A 17,318-nucleotide genomic window follows, 5' to 3' on the forward strand; every position below is an offset into this window, starting at 1 on the left:
AACTTCGGTTCACGAAGTTCCTTGGGCGTGGCACAAGGGTGCTCCGGCATACCTTGAGTCAAGCAAGCCTGATCTTGTCAGCTCCACTCAGTTTCAGTGACCTAAATTTTGCTCCCGAATCGTTGCTTCTCTGCCTGTTATGGCTTATCTGTCGACGCCTTTGCATGGGATGGGATGCCAGTTCTCCTAAAAATGGTGCAATGTCTATCGCGTCCTCACTTTATCCCAACCATAATTTGCCCGGGGTAGCAAAAAAAAATTAGGTGAGCTTTTGTTCGGGTCTGTGAAAAAACGGCTGAGCTTCTGTCCGGTGAGATTTTGTCCGGTGAGCTTTTGTGCGGTAAGCTTTTGTCCGGTAAGCTTCTGTCCGGTGAGCTTTTGTCCGGTTACCCTTCGCACAATAGTATCTGAGAGAGGATGCTGGCAGAAGCATCTCGCCATGTTTCTCCAGAAACACCTTTCCGGCGTACATCCCTCATAACCTTTTCGAATCAAAAGCTCTCAGGAGCTTATCAACGCTCTGCAACCGTTTCATACTGGTGCTCCTAACTTCGACTTCTTTTCCTTAGACATGGAAGATATGTACTATAACCTGGACATTTCAATTATTCTCGAGTCCGTAGAATAAGCCGTCACCGAACACGGAATTTGTAGCTTCCAAAACTCATCCGGAGTTTCACTTTCCCGCTTCCTCGAGCTTCTGCAACTCTACCTGGAATCAACAATGATCGAGCAAGAAGGAAAAATCTGGATACAGAAATCCGGGGCGTGTATAGGATCTTCCCTTGCACCCATATTAAGTGAAATTTACCTGTCTTATGTCAACACACCCCTGCAGGTGAAGCTCAAGAACTCTAGCCCGGATTGTACCGTAGTCCGCTACGTTGATGACTACATGATTATTTACCCTCTAGTCAATAATGACGAAGTGATCGTTGCTTCGTTCGAAAGCGCAGGAGGGAAACTAAAATTCCAAAAGGGAGATCCATCCTCAGAAAGGCCACAATTTCTACACCTGCTATTGAAAAAAAAAAAAAAAAAAACAAACAAAGGCGTTTGCTGGGCGTTCAGGCAGCGTTCAGAAACGCCAGTGCTTCCTTTTGAGAGTGATCATCCGAAGTCTGTTAATAAAGGTATCATCAAGACGTTGATCACATCAGCAAAAAAAAAATCCTGTCAACATTTGGGAACAAGTAGCATAAAGAGCCAAACTGGACGACTCCTGAGTTCCGGATATCCGGTGAAATACCTTGTGCCCGTTGTCTACCAACTTATTAACCCAAAAGTAACTGCAAAAACGTTTTTCAGTCGAAAAATAGCCAGTATGCCATACATTCATAATTCTTCCTATCGCAGAGCGTGGCAAGCAACGTTTCATCGGCCTCAGTAGCTTTATCAACACGAAAATTACAATTCGTCAGGCCTGAACTTGAAAAATATCGCAACTCCACGTAAAAACCCCACCATCACGGAAATTCTGCCCGTGCCCCATGGTTCTTCCTCCCCTTTTCCATCTCCCAGTTTTTTTTTCTTCCCCCTAGTCATCCCTTTCCTCTCTCACTTTTCCTTTCCCCTTATTACCCCTCCTATCTCCGAGTTTGCCTTTCCCTTTATCATTCTATCTTAGTTGAGGTCTCGTTCAGGATGCAATTTTCCTGCCCATAATAAACGTCGTCGCTAAATAAAAGAACGTGCTTGTCCTCCGTGTTTTATTCTTTCGTTTTTAGCATTAACTGTCCAATGCAGTAAACCGACATCAGCTTTGACGAAAAAATAGTCAGAGAGCAGGCGAGCTGGTAAGAGACGTTGCCTCCTCTTTTACTACCTTCTGTTGTGTTCTCTTCCTGCCCCAGTCTCAGGTTTACAATCATGATCAGCTTTGAAGTCGCGCCAAACGGCCCCTTTCCCTGTCCCAATGTCGTCTGGAGCAGAAATCGTATGGGTAGCCTCCCATTGGCTGGAACGCGTCATGAAGAAACGATGCTCCCATTGGCTCTCGTGCGGCGTAGTTATAACAAACACCACCAGGGAAGCCCTCTCCATGGCGGCGCAGCGCACGCAGCGACCCTAAAGTCTCTAGATAAGAGCTTCCTGGAAGAAGTATCAAGAGGAAGTATACACCTTTTCCGTCTAACCTCGACCCAGCGCGTAACGTGCGTAGCCTCGACTCGGCGACTCGGCGCACAGCGGGAATAGTTCTTCCGGTTCTAACAATTCCGGTATGCGGGAGCAGGCCTAGCCGGCTGGCAAGATGCTGAAGTGGTGCGCGTTAAATGGGTTTTGAAGCCCTTGACAGCAAAGTGAGTTGTAATAACGTGGGTTATACGTCGATGTATCATGTCCACGCATATTTGGTCATCGGGCTGCCACTGCGCAGTCGTTGGCTGCAGCAGCAATTTCCGAAAACGGAAGATAGCGCGCGACGAATTGTGCACCGAACACAAGAAGCCGCAAATCGAATGCGGCTGTAACGTATACATTTTGCATCGCTTCCCCGCTGATATCAGCGGGGAAGCTCTGCAATATCAGCACATAAAAAAAAAGCAAATAGGCAGTATAGAAACGGACATCTACAAGTGCAGTAACAGGCCTCGATAAGACAAATGCAGAACGAATTTTGCAGCTTGTGGTGCAAATGTAAGACCCTGGGTGTAATGATTGTTATTGTCTACTCATGTTGTGCTTTTCATTCCGTTCATTCCTACGAGGATGTGCACTATAATTTTGTGTGTTGCTCGGTAGCGACGCCCGTTAAAGTACGTTAATGGAAACAATACAAAAAGAGGGCGCAAAATCGTCGTCGTCCTCACCCCCCCCCCCCCCCCCCCCTTTCACCCCCATCTCCTGAATAGTTCCGAAGCATCTGGGCGTCATACGAAGTAGAGATGTCCCGGTACAAGCGATCGTACCTCGACGGTGCACCATAACAATAAACCGTTCGGCCCGCGTCGCCAACTCCCATTGTGAGTATTTCTACGATTAAACGATGATACTTCTATGCCAAGGGTCGCCCTCGCTCGCGCATAGAAACCCTCCGTTAGTCATTCGCAGAAGGCAGTCATTCTTCACAAACAACAACACGCGAAGAGTAAACACTGGTAAACGTCCTCAGGAAAAGTGAACATGCCTCCGATTTCGATTACCGGCGACGCTGGCGACGAACCTCTCGGTGCTGCTGGCGCAACAACGGGCGCCATGAGGGCGAATAAACACGCCAGAACACAAGAGTAATTCACACTTTCAATAACAAACAAATTAAGAACTCACTAAAAGGAAAACAATGAAGATACGATGCACGGGGTCAATGGGGACAACGCGGGAGCTAGGAACAACGCTGCTCTCCGCATACCAAAATGGGCGCACAACAACCGTACGCCAGACGCCAGACGGCGCGGCTGTCGCTGCAACACGCAAGATGGCGACGACTACGCGGAAAAGGTGTATAAAGAAGTACGAAGGGACTTTAAGTGGCCCGGCCGCCGGTAAGAGAGAGCGGTGGCCGCAGAGCTGGCACAGCCCGCCCGGGCAAACTCCGGAGAGGTTGCGCGGCCCAGCTCAGCGCGGCGCGGCCGACGGCCGGCGGAACGTCGCCGTCCACGCCAATACGCCGCAGATGGACTGAAGGAGCGGAGGAACGGCATTCGTGCTGTCGCATTCAAGATTCGTAAGTGCTTTGGCGTCCTCGAACTCTTCTTTTTCTCGCCTTGCTTTCGTGCCCTTTCTAATGTCGGTACCAGGGTGTAAGATAGACAGGTGGGGAAACGACCCATAGAAGCGTACCGCAGCGCCGTGACCGGATTGTGTACTCGTCTGCTTCCGGGTATCCCCGATTTGCGACAGATGGCGCTGCGGCGAGAGGAAAAAAATCGGAATCGGATTTGCGTGGAACGCTATGGGAAAGTGCGCAAAATAAACCGAGAGCACGACAGTCCTGCATTGAAAATCCACGAGAAACCATCTCCGTCAGTTTAGCCGGTCGCCACCGGCCGCCCACCCGGAGTGAGAGTTCGCGGTGCTCCACATAGATAGCGCCACAGAAAAAGTGAACACCGAGGGGGACACAATCCGGTCGCTCATTTGACTCTCGTTTCCCCACCTGTCTATCTTACACCCTGGTTCGGTACCCTCTTTTTTAACGTACGGCCGTGTTTTTTAAAGGCTCTGTGAGACATTCGCGATGTCGGGTTTCCATGCCCAAAACTACTTTTCGTGTCTCTTTCTCTCTTTTAACGGTATTGTAGTGAGGTTGTACTTTTTTTCTTATTTTCTTTAAACCTGGACTATGAAGGCGTTGGTGTTTTGTTTCCAAAATTTAATAAAATGCGCCATGCCAACCGTGGTCCGGGAACGAAATTTGCTACAAATCCGAGCAACACCGAGAACATGTGCACTACTCTGCCTGGCCCGCAGGCCGTGCCGGGTCGGGTACGGCCTTTCGTGTTGTTTCCGGGCCTTGCGGAGCACTACATAGAAGACTGCATTAATCCTCATCAATTATATATGTGCTCGTGCGGTCGAACACGTCATTTCCGCCTGCATGCCTTGTAAGCGCTTATGGCCTGAATGTCCAACGAGACTGAATGTCCAACGCGCCTGAATGTCCTATCGGCCACATGACAGGCGAGACGGAATGTACAACGAGGCGAAAGATCAAATCAAGACAAAATGTCCATCGAGTCTGAATGTCGAACGAGACGAAAGGTCCAATCGGGACGAAATGTCCAACGTGCCTGAATGTCCAACGAGACGAAAGATCCAACCGAGAGGGAATGTCCAATGAGCCTGAATGTCGATCAAGTCTGAATATCCAACGGATATGGAATGAACCTTCCGTAGAATTTTGAAGATATTCCTTTTTTCGAATAGCAGGATTACTGATAGTTATGGCGGTGAAAAATACGTTCGATAAAATGGGGAACCGGACGTTTCGGTGAGGAGATCTCAGGACGCAGTCGTTCCGATATACCTGGTCTTTTCAGTACCGGGCTTTCCGATACACGGCTATTTTGGTGTGCCGCTGAGCTTGTTCCGCTGACGTTGCCTCTGTGAAGTCCCTCGAATAAAATTAAAATTATTCTCGTATATTCTGTAGACTTCATAAAATTCAAAAAGAAAAACATTTATTGTTCGTTTTAAATATCTAGATATAAAGATAATTTCTATATTTAAAAAAATGACGTGGAAAAGGTCACACATGTTGCAAGGTCAAAGACCGAACTTGTTGACCATGGACAATCGGTCACTCGTTTGCTTTTTAGAAGATCGGAACTCTGGCGCGGATACAAATGTGGGGTCCACGAGTGTTCTTAGAATCGTTAAGCGTGCTTATCCCCAGCCACACTCTTCTTTCCGTATTGTACGGGTTGCTGTATTTTTCTTATTGGTGTCCCTAGTCGCGCAAAGATGATGTCCCCCGCATGGGAGAAAAACGCCTGATTAAATTGTTAGTATTATTGTTAGGTCAAGTCAGTGTAGTGTGTGAAATCACACTAAATGTTATTATTATTTTTATTTTTTTACAAAACGAAGGTGAAAGCTTTAGCAATTTCTGATTGGACTTCTCGGTGCCCAGAAACAAAATTCGATCCTCATAACAAAATCAGTGATAGATACAACATTTCTTCCATTAATATTTTGTGCAAGGTGATCTCCTAAAGTGCTCAGCTTTTGTTCGGTGATTGTCCGCAGAATTCGGCACATTGACGCTGGTCGCGACGGTTAGTTTCGCATCCTTCAGTCACCAAAGAGATTGCTGTCGCAGTGAGCCATGTGTTAAGCAACAAGTACAAAATTTTAATAATGAATACAAAACTTTTTTTTAGGATTGGCTTCCGTCGTTTCCGCTCTGCCTTTTCTGGTCACGTGGCATGCAGTAATCGCACCGGTACGCGCCCAGTAGCATACTGAGGCTGCGATCGTATTTCAACTGGTTGTAACTCTATCGCAGACCCGCTGCGACAGTGCGACCGCGATTTATTCATATGAGCAAATTAGAAGTGCAAATATGACCACAGGATCACGAGGTCAACCTATCGCTCGATCTTCCCAAATTTCATTATGCTAGAGACGCGAGTGAACATATTCACGTAGAAACCTACGTTTTATAATTTTGAACGACCCGGGTACGATTCACTATCGGACCCGTGTAAATTCTGAGAGCTGCATTTGTCATGCTCTCTTTTTTGAAAAGAGGGTCTCATTGTTGACCCTCGCTGTCGCCGGCTATCTACACACCCTACCCTAATTAACTCTTTTCGACCGTTCGACAAACGTGCACCTTCGCTCCATTCTCGATTCTGCAAATTGGCCTAGCGCGAATTGCCCTATTCGACGAACTGTACTTCCAGTTGTCCAGAGACTAATGTAATTTAGACGAATTGGCCGGATTCGCGGTGCAATATGCTTATCCTAGAAGAATAAAAATCCATGTGGAACGATCTATTGTTATATTCACACGGGATGCAGGCTATTGATACCTCCGGGTGTGAGCCTTCTGCTGCACGCCGAGATGGATCTGTTCGCGTTCTTTATCATCAGTCAAGCTCCCGCGTACCAACACGTCAAGAACTACCACTACAGGATCGCGGGCTTCGGAGTGTTTTCAGAATCTAGTTAAATTACATGAGAGAGAGAGAAGTTGGCGTTATTTAAATTAAATTAAATTACATGGGCATCTGAAAAGTACTATGCATGTCACATGCAAAAAAAAAAAATGCGTACTTCGTGATACCAGTATTTTCGCTCTAGTCTGTGACATACAAACCTACTGGCAGGGAATGCATGGGTATGTAAACCAGTTCTTTGTTCCAAAGATAAACGATCAAAAATAAAAATTTGTCAAATTCAGACGATTGTTTTGCATTTACTCATAAATTGTTGGGTCCCACCCCGAACCACCCCCGTGCATTTATAAGCGCGTTAGAAGTAGATTGTTATTATTTTTAAGAAGATATATCTATTTTTTCTATTAGTGGGAAGTTACGCTTGTGTAAACTGTTTATGCTTCGCACCAACAACTCCCAAACCTCATTTCAAACATTTAAATATTGCCTCTGCGCATAGTCAGTGGCGCTAACGCGCGGTCATGTGTTTACAATGCGGGTCTCCTTACGTAGCTCATCAATAGATCGAAATGGGCAGGGATGAGGATCGAACAAGAAAGTCCTGGGATCTCAAGCGCGGCTTTCATTGACGTCCCCCAAGTGCGGTGCACTAGAACACCCGGACACCGCATCCCTATTATATGTTTCAAATTGGCTGACCTATGTCATCGAAACATTCGAAACAATTGAGATGTCAATGTCAAAGGAGCGTTTGGCGTCGTACAATCAATACCTTTAACCGATGGGTACGTAGCTGCGCATCGGCACTCAGCTAACTAACCATGATGCATTCGTATAGATTAAATTATAATATTTCTGTCTGCTCTATGTTTCTCTGTTGGTTCGTCAACGTCGGCTTTAGTGGCACATTTTATTATGACTAAATTACGGCAATGCCTGCAGGAATGCGGATTAAATACACACACGTCTGTATATTTAACAAGACAAATTATTCTAGCACGTGACAGGCGAGACAGAATGTCCAACGTACCTGAATGTCCAAAGACACGAAGGATCCAACCGAGAAGGAACGTCCAACGCGCCTGAATGTCCAACGAGACGGAAAATCATATCGAGACAGAATGTCCAACGCGCCTGAATGTCCAACGTGCCTGAATATCCATTATTAAATCTTCCGTCTTGTTGGACAATCAGGCTCGTTGGACATTCCGTCTCGTAATCCCTTGTAAGGTGTGTGTGGTTTTTGTTTTTCTTCGCTTTGTTATTGCCTGTCATGTTTAAGGAGGGGAAAGCGAAGGAATAATACACGCAATCCGTAGGTGACACACGACGAGAAAAAAGAACGGAAATGAGAGGTGACTTTTATCGGGAGATATTCGAAACCTAGAACTTCACGAGCCTTCTTATTCAGTAAGAACTTCTATCTAAACAATGTATTTGAATTATTAAATAAAAAAAGAATACTAGGCACTTTCACCGCACCTGCTTTTTTGTCTCCTCGGCACTTAATGAAAAAAAAAAAAGAAACGTTTGAAAAACTTCTCACTTATTTCAGATTAGCAGGTATCAAATGTTTATCCATTTGACAAACATTTATTCAAGAAATATGTAGCTCGTGAAATATACAGAGAGAATCTGAAGGTGGCCAGACACTTAAATTGAGCGCCAAATCGACTTTTAAACAAGTTTCGGTGTAACTGGGTACGCAGGTATAATAAGGTGGGGTATTTGTTTAGCAAACGTATGTAATGATTTGTTCACTTAGTAAAGAAGCATAGAAAAAAAATCTACATTTTCTATACTGCGATCGCGTGTAAGAACAAGTGATTTTTGGGTCCCTGCCGTGTTGATTTGGACAAACTAAAGATATCTAAGTACATTTTGCTTATTTTTTATTACACCTTTTCTGCATTCTTTTTAAATGCCACAATGGTCTTATATGCCAAATAATGATATCACACAAAAAAGTTCAACGAGGATTCACTAAAAGGCGAAAAATATCTTCAGTTTTTTTTGTGTTTTTTACTTGAGGGAGCTTATATTTTAATTCAATAAATTCACCCTGCTGTACTTTATTTTCACTGCAATCGTGGGATCTTTTTTTTTTTTTTTTGCCTTGCACTAGAGACTATTTGTTCCTAACCATTATCTTCTACGCGCTCATTCAGTGCTATATAACAAAATACTACGAATGTATGCTGCTAGCCATAATGAGGTATAGCATGTTCTCATAAATGTCCAACACTCCACTCCGGTAATGATAGCGAGTGAAGACAGCAGACTGAATTTCGGAAAGGTTCTATCCCGTCAGGTAGAAATATATTTTTTTCTCTTACCCTACGAAGCGTTGGCGTCAAATAAAATATTTAACAAAAAAATAAAAAAAACTGGGGGGGGGGGGGGGGGGCGGAGTCGAATAAGGGGCACAGCCGCCAGCATCCATCTATTCCTATAGCCACCGCCGGCAACTCCGTCGCCGCTGGGTCGAACACTCCTTCGTCCCCGCACCGTCCCGTTTTCGGCACGGCGCCGACGGCGCTTTCGCCGAGACGGGGCGAGACGCTGGCTGTGGGAATGAGGCTTTAGTCGCCCGTATCCGGCTTGAGTGGCGTCGCCGTTGCCGTCGGCGTAACCGCGCGGGGCAATATGGGAAGTGTCCCATGATGCAACGGGGGGGTCTCACTGTTGACCCACGGTTTGCATTATGGGACGTTTCCCATGATGCAACGCGCCCTCCTCCTCAATCCTGCTCTTCCCCTCCTCCTGCTCCCTCCTTCTCCTCCTTCCTAGTATATATATATATATATATATATATATATATAGTCAAAGAGGCGCACTGTCGGAATTACAAATACGAAGTTTATTGCGACGTTTCAAGCGGTGCTCCCCGGTCCACTGTTTTATATTTACCCTACTTCACCAATATATGTATATATATATATTGTGGGGAACGGGGAAAAAGACGAGAATAAAAAGGACCGACAACCGGGTGACGAGCGGGCGCGCGGGGCAGTCGGAGCTTGAACACCGCGAGGATTGGTGTTCCTTTTTCTGTCTGCACATCTGGCGCCCAACGTGGCGCCAGATGTGGGGCCTCGACGTCGGCCGATGTTAGCGGCCGAGTTGCTGTCAATGCGTTGTTCTCTTGTCATTAGCGACGCTCGGTGTGGAGTGCCACATGTAGATGACTCTATTCCGCTATCATGGGCACCTGGCACAGGGCGCATAACCCGGCACGCTTTTCGTCGGTGTACTAGTCGACGGTGTATTTTCTGCGCACCGCTCATTCAGGGTGCGTCCCTGGAATGGTGCTGGGATGTCGGCCGGCGCCAGTCCTTGTGGGACCTGTGGCTGTCGGTCCCAGCGCAGGCGGCAAGCGAACCCCACGAGGCTGTGATGCTCCATGATGCATCACGTCGCAGCCTCATGGGTTCGGGAGCGTCTCCGTAGGTGCTGAGGAGGCGGCCGATGGCCGCGACTGCGGCTGCCGGGGGAGCGCGACAGTGGCAAGAGGACCGCCGTGGGGGTGGGTGGCATGGCCGTGACCATGGTCGGTTTGGTGGCATGGCTGCAGGTAGTGGCGGTCAAGAAGAGGCACAATTAAACAAGATGGAGACGACGTTACTTAACTCTTGACACTCTTCGCCACGTTCAATAAAAGGTTTCAAGTCACAGATGTTAACAGGTCCGACGAGTGCGCTGGTTAAGGGGCACCGTATTCGATATGTGAGGCGTGTGATTTGCGTCTCGACCACAAATGGCCCGTCCCATTGTTTGGTGAGTGAAACTGAAAATCCTTGGCTGGTGTCACGTTCTCGGAGTGACAACGGGGTGAAGAAGAAGAAAAGAAGAATGGCGAGCTGACGGACAAGCGGAGGGCACGAGGTGGGTGTGTCTCGAGCTGAAAAAGGCAAACGACTGTGGCGGACGGCGCTCCTGGCAGCCCAGGCTACGCTCCTGAAAAACCCTCGCCTCGTCCCAGGGAAGGCAACACCGTCGAGCCGGAGGGACACCCTACAGCACTCCCGCCAGCTCAGGCTACGCTCCTGAGATATACTGGCCCCGTCCCAGGAAGGGCAACACCGTCGAACCGGAGCGACATCCGATCTGTGACCACCATCCCTAGCCAAAGTCCTCACCCTAGCCTCGCCCCAGGAAAGGCAACACCATCAAGCCTGAGGGACGGCCGGTTGCCGTCCGTCCATCGCAAGCTTGCCGGGCTGAAGGATTTCACTATGGAAACCGTGGCTCCCACACAAGCGAAAAAGGATCGTCTTCGAGTCCATTATTACTCAGAAACTGTGAGTGAACTTCAGGCCCCGATTAGACCTTGAGAGGGCACCAAGCTGATTGTGCTTCTAGAGACCTCTCTTTTTTATTTCCAGCATTTCTTTCTTTTTATTTGATTTCCTTTACGCTCATATTTCTTTGGTGTGTCTGATTAAATGGATTTCTGCCTTCTACTTTCGTGAGTCACTTCTGTCTCCAATACGCCATCGTCTCCATGGAAGAACGTGACAGCTGGCGTTACTGAGTGGGTGAGTGCGCCGGAGAACCAGATCTCCGATGGAAACTTCGACGTTCCTCCTGCCTTTATTATATCGGGTTTGTTGTTTTGGTTGGGCTTGTTCGATATTCCCCCGGGCAATTGTCACTGAATTTCGGATATAATCGCAGAGTCTTTGCACAAACCTTGAGTGTTATTGGCGCGGTTGAGCATCTGGGGAAAGCTCTATATTGTGTCCATGATTACTCTAAGTTCCCGACCAAAATTCAGTCGTGCCGGTGTGAATCCCGTGGTTCGGTTTCCTGTAGTGTGGGTAGCAAAGGCAATCTTTGGGATATAAGTGTCCCACTCGCGGTGCTTATTAGCGTACAAAATTGTCATTGCCGGGATGTTCCGATTTACTCTTTTAGTGATATTGGCCTGGGGGTGACAAGGGGAAGTGCAATTGTGTTGGATGCCAAGAATTTTAAAAAAAATGTTCGAATACAATGCTGGTATAGCAGGTAGCCTGGTCTACCAAAAGGACGCCAGGATACTTAACCCGGGAAAACGTTTCTCAAATTTTTTTTCTCTATCTTCTTGGACGTAAGTTGACGCAGGGGATGAAGGTCGACCCACTTGGAGAAGTGGTCGGTGACCACAAGAAGGTACCTGTTGCCTTGTGGCCTGCGTGGAAATGGGACCATGATATCACACGCAACAATTTCCCAAGGAGAATGACTCTGAATCGACTGCATGAAACCAAGGGGATTGCCGCCTCGGGGATTTGGTGTCTGGTATTCAGGACAACTGCGGGCATAACGCAAGGCATCGCGGTTCATTCGAGGCCTGGTTGGAATGCCGCCAAGCTTTTGGTAGGTTTTTTTTTTTTTTCATCACTATGTCCTGCCAGGACACTGTCAGGAAAGTAACTTAAAAAAGCACGTCGTAATTTTTTTTTGGCACGACGACGCGGAATGGCGACGTAGTAGGGTCACCCTCATCTGCTTTAGGTATGTATCGACGTAAAAGGCCATCGTTACTTTGAATGTAGGTGTCTGTGGGTACAGCAGTCATATCCTGTTCCCTGGAACTGGGTTGATTTAACCACGTTGATATTTTTTGGTACAAATCGTCTGCTCGCTGGACTGTGAGCAGCTGTTCCCGGGCCATGATTACACCCCAGGAAATTTCCTCGTTGGTAACAGCGACCAACTCCGTCGCTTCTTTCTTTTCCTGTGGTGGAAGGGGGGCCTGAGACAAGGCGTCTACTGCAATATTGGATTTACCAGGCCGATGCTCAATGGAATAATTGTATCCCTGTGAGGTTGGAGCCCATCAAGCTAGACGTCCTGCTGGTTTTTTTTAAGATTTTTCAGCTAGGTCAACGCTCGGTGATCCGTCTAAATTGTAAAAGTGGCGCCGTCAAGGTACATATTGAACTTCTCTAAGGCAAATAATATTGCTATACTTCGTTTCAGCTTCGGTCCGAGCGCGGCCGATGTTATGAGCCGAAGGGCCAATCAAACAGCGCAAAAAGCGCAGCGTCATGGTGTGCTGCCTGCGCTTGATAGGATTAACCGGCGGAGGAGCGCGCCCAGAAAGACGGCGAATACCGGCTGGTCCTATCAACTGCAGAGAGCACGCCATGACGTTGTGCCCCTTTCGCTGTTTGATTGGCCCTTCGGCTCATAACATCGGCGGTGCTCGGACCGAAGCTGAAACGAAGTATAGGCACTCCTTTTCGGTGACTGTATAGTTACGCTCGGCTCCCGACAGTGTGTGGTTCGCAGATGCAACGGGTCGTAAGGCCCCATTATGTTCCTGCAGAAGCACTGCTCCTAGTCCGTACTCGTTGGCGTCTGTTGGTAGCACAAATGGGGCATTGAGATCGGAAAGTCTGAGGGACGTTGTATCGGCAATGGCGAGTGCCAGCGTTCAAAATGCTTCATCGTGAACTGCAGTCCAATTCCATGGGACATCCCGACGCAGCGGCTCATGAAAAGGTCGGCCCAAATCGGCACAGTTTATATCAATTGGTGGTAGAATCCCACCATGCCGATATATCGCTGTAGACTCTTTTTGTCCTGAGGAGTGGAAAATTCCATTGTTGCTTTCAACTTCTCTTCCTGTTGATAGAGGAATCCATGTTCCAGCACGAATCCAAGGAGCGCTACCCTAGTTGAACCCAGCTGTACCTTTCATGGGTTAATCATCAGACCTGCATCACTCATGCGCTCCAAAACAACCTGCAAATGATTAATGTGGTCGTCCAGGGTGTTTGAAAACACCACTACGTCGTCCATGCAGGCCATTGCACAGTTAAATTTAGTATCTCCCAAGACTATGCCCATGAGCCTCTGGAAGCTTGCGGGACAATTAGAGAGGCCGAAAGGAAGTCGACCAAATTCAAATAGTCCCCTCTGGCAAATGAAGGCCGTCTTAAAAGTGTCAGCCTTGGCGACAGGAATCTGGAAAACCCCTCCGCTACAGTCAAGTGTGGTGAAAATGCATTACGGACGAGATCGATGGGAAAGGGTATGCATCCCTTCTAGTTATGGCGTTAAGAGGACGGTAGTCCACGCACAGACGCGCTGTTTCATCTTTCTTGGGCGCCAAGAAAGGGCACGACGGCACTCCCCCGGGGAGCAATGGCTGACCCTATCATGTTCTACGTGCAGTTTTTGATCACCCTTGCAGGACTGACGGGCTCGCCAGCGCAACAGAGCGATTCTTCGGAACGCCGAGTCATCTTGCCACCGCTGCAACTTAAATGGACAAGCAACGCCCCTTTTGAAGCCGGCAAGGTGCCTGGCAACATCTTCGGGAACCTCGAGTTCGCCAAAGAAGCCAGTGCAACATCGACAACTACTATCACCCATGAGGTTATTAAAGGGCCACGATAGCCTTTCAGCGTCAGAGGGCACGGCGGCACTCCCCCGGGAGCAATGGCTAACCCTATCATGTTCTACGTGAAGGTAAGCAGAAATTACTCCTTGCACTGTAAGCGTACTAGCAACGTTTGCCTTTTTTGATGCCGTGCCCTCGGACGTGTGTACTGCTGTTCCTTGAGTGTATTGCTTCAAGTCGTGACCTGTTATCGTGCGGGGATATCGAATCCAATCCAGGCCCAGATGATGATCATACACCTACGATGGAGGAAATGGTCAAGGATATTTTGGCTCAACAGAATGTGATCATAAATGAACTTGCTGGGATAAAAACTAGACAACAAACATTTGAGAACAAATTTGACTGACTGGCCAAAAAGGTTGAACAAATTGAGGTCATAGTCGAAGAAACAGAAGAGCTTAGGAATCAGATGACGAGTTTCGAAAAAAATGTTACGTCCGTACAAACCGAACTCATTGAATGCCAAAGGAAGTTGGTCGACCTAGAAGACCGAAGCCGCCGCAACAGTCTTATGATTTTCGGTGTCCCCGAAGATGCCGGTGAAACGGATGATATACTTAAATGAAAGGTACTGGAAGGTATCTTCGCGGAAAAACTCAGAATTCGCACAAACTTTGTTGAACGATGGCACCGGATTGGACGAAACACAAATAGAAGCCGGCCTGTTATTGTTAAGTTCTTCGACTACACTGAAAAGGACAATCTTCTAAAAAAAACTCAGACAATTAAACGGTAGCAAAATAACACTTGAGCACGTTTATTCATGGGTGATGCTTTAAAAGCGCAAACAAATGTGGGAAAGTAGCAAACGAAATCGTGATAACAGGGAAACTGTTTTTCTGATACATGATAAAATAAACATAGGAAACGACATTTCCGAATGGGATGACACCAAAAAGCAAATGTGCAAAAAAAAAAAAAAAAAAAAAAAAAAAGATCAGCATACTAACTGAAAGAATGTAAAATTACGCCAATTACCTTTAAATAGCACCCCAAAGGAATCTTTGACGATCTTGAGTCTTAATGCTCGGAGCATTGTGAATAAAGTAGATGACCTGGAACTTATCATGCTAACTCATGATACCCGTGCTGTTGTTATAACCGAAACGTGGCTACACAGGTATTGGTGACAGCGAAATTATTCCCCCTTCATACAGGATTATTAGAAAAGATAGGGTATCAAGGGGTGGTGGCGTTGCAGACATATTTAAAGATACGGTACAATTGACGCCATTGAATTGTGTTATCAGTGGCGAGGTGTTCTGGTGTCGCGTCACATTCCACGGAAACGTTTTTACTCTAGGCGCCGTTTACAGGCCACCTAATGCCTTGCCAAAACTTTTAGAACATTTACATGATTACATGGCAATGCACTTCACCGATAAAACTAAGGTTATTTTAACGGGAGACTTCAACCTGCCTAATATTGATTGGAAATCCGGTAAAGTAGGTAAAACAGAAGTCGCATCCTCTGAACTTCTATTAGATATATCTCTTTGTTTTAAAATGAGACAACTAGTGAACGCCCAGTATCAGACACAAGCCAAGCAACGTTAGATCTGCTTTTTGTTAGTAATGCGATCGAAGCTGATGAGGTCGTTGTTATTGACGGGGTCCCTGATCATAAAATGCTGGTATTCACTATCCAACTTTCTAAATCGCCGTTCCAAAACACTCGCCTGGGAAATGTGGTTCGAGACTTTCAAAACTCGGATGAAGTGTCTGTTCTCGACTACCTAGAATGGCATTTTGATGATTTTAGTCAGCTTTTTGAAGTCATTGAGCTATCGGGAAAATTTAAGAATATTGCATCCCACTGTGAATATAATTTTGTCCCATCAAGAAACGCGAGAGCAAAGAGGGTCCATCCTTGGATTACGAGGAAAATCCTACAATTAAAACGAAAAATAAAACGCCGAAGGAAAATCCGTGTGAAAACTTCCACGGAGATAACCGATTTGGGGCGAAAGCTACAGACTCTTATCACACAAGCTAGAGAAAGCTGTTGTGGTAACGCACTCTCATGGTTCTTGAAGGAATCCCCATAAAAGTTTTGTCGCTTCTTTTGATCACCTAAGGAGGTGACTTCGCAAATTACAGGTAATAATGAAGCTATTTCTTCTCCCCTTCGAAAATTGCAGCTGACTTCAACAAATACTATCAGTCCGTTTTTACTGCGTCACACGGCCCATCGGAAGACCTTGCCTATTCTTCTTATCAGTCAGAAATGCAGGATGTTGTTCTGTATAAGTGCAAGGGCGTATCAAAAACTAGGGTTTCTTAGAAGGCACCTGAGACATGCAAATAAAGATGTTAGACTAACTGCATATAAAGCATATGTGCGTCCGATATTGGAATACGTAGGTTGCGTATGGGACCCCCACAGGAAAAAACAGGTCTACGATTTATTTTTTCATAATATAGGCGTACGTCGTCTGTTACTGCAATAAGAGCTGAGTCGCAGCTGAATAGCCTGGAGAGCAGAAGAAAAATTTGTAGATTTTAAGAATCATTCAAAATGGTAAACGCACTGACAAAAGTTGATTCCAAAAATATTTGTTGCTTTCCACAGCCCGTTCCCAAAGAACGAGCAAAACCAAAGCAATTGCACCGTATCAATACAAGAATGATGTGTTCAAATATTAATTTTTTTGCAGAACAATTATTGATTGGAACGCTCTGCCAGAATAACTTTTTAGTTGTTGCAGCCCTGAGCTGTTCGGAGTTCAATTAACTGTTTTTTTTTTCTTAAGAAATTAAGTGCTGCATGTAAAAAGTATGCGATGGCACTTCAAATTGCCTGCGCACCCGCACAGAGTGCGTGAGCGTGTATTTATTATGTGTTTTTATGTTGCCTCTCCTGCCCAGACCGAAAGGTCTGCAGTATTGTAAATAAATAGAAAAATTAAGTAAAAGACAACAGGAAATGCCCACGGACTGTTTGAGGGGCGCACCATGTTTGTTTCGATCATTTCTCCTAACGCGCGGTCAAGGAGCTGTCCATTATGAGCACACAAGCGGCGCGCGTTGAATTGTATTCGTCTGGTACCTCCAGTATCGATTTGATGTTCTAGTATATTAGTCTTCTCGGGAATCTCAGTCAACATGTAGGAAAACGGTTTCAACACTATTACAAGACGTTCCCGCTGAATATCTGTCCCAGAGAATGAACTCAAGGCTACACGTATATTTCGTGCTACGTCGGTGATCAGCGAAACGTGAAACGTCTGCATTTTGTTCAGAATTGCGTGCTTCGCCCCGTGCGAGACGCTCTGGTATTCTCTGAGGTCTCATTGGAGAGCCTAGAGGGGTGGCGTTCCAGCCATACCGGTATTCTCCCCTTGCAAGGTCTAGGA

At 46.5% G+C, this 17,318-nt stretch overlaps 1 pseudogene; it reads left to right on the forward strand.

Moving 5' to 3' along the window:
* Positions 1-13,700: 13,700 nt before the first annotated feature.
* On the forward strand, positions 13,701-14,915 carry LOC115316850 (annotated as a pseudogene).
* Positions 14,916-17,318: the final 2,403 nt, after the last annotated feature.

Source organism: Ixodes scapularis, unplaced genomic scaffold (assembly GCF_016920785.2).
Source record: "Ixodes scapularis isolate PalLabHiFi unplaced genomic scaffold, ASM1692078v2 ptg000378l_1__unscaffolded, whole genome shotgun sequence".
In the NCBI taxonomy this organism is placed as follows: domain Eukaryota; kingdom Metazoa; phylum Arthropoda; class Arachnida; order Ixodida; family Ixodidae; genus Ixodes; species Ixodes scapularis.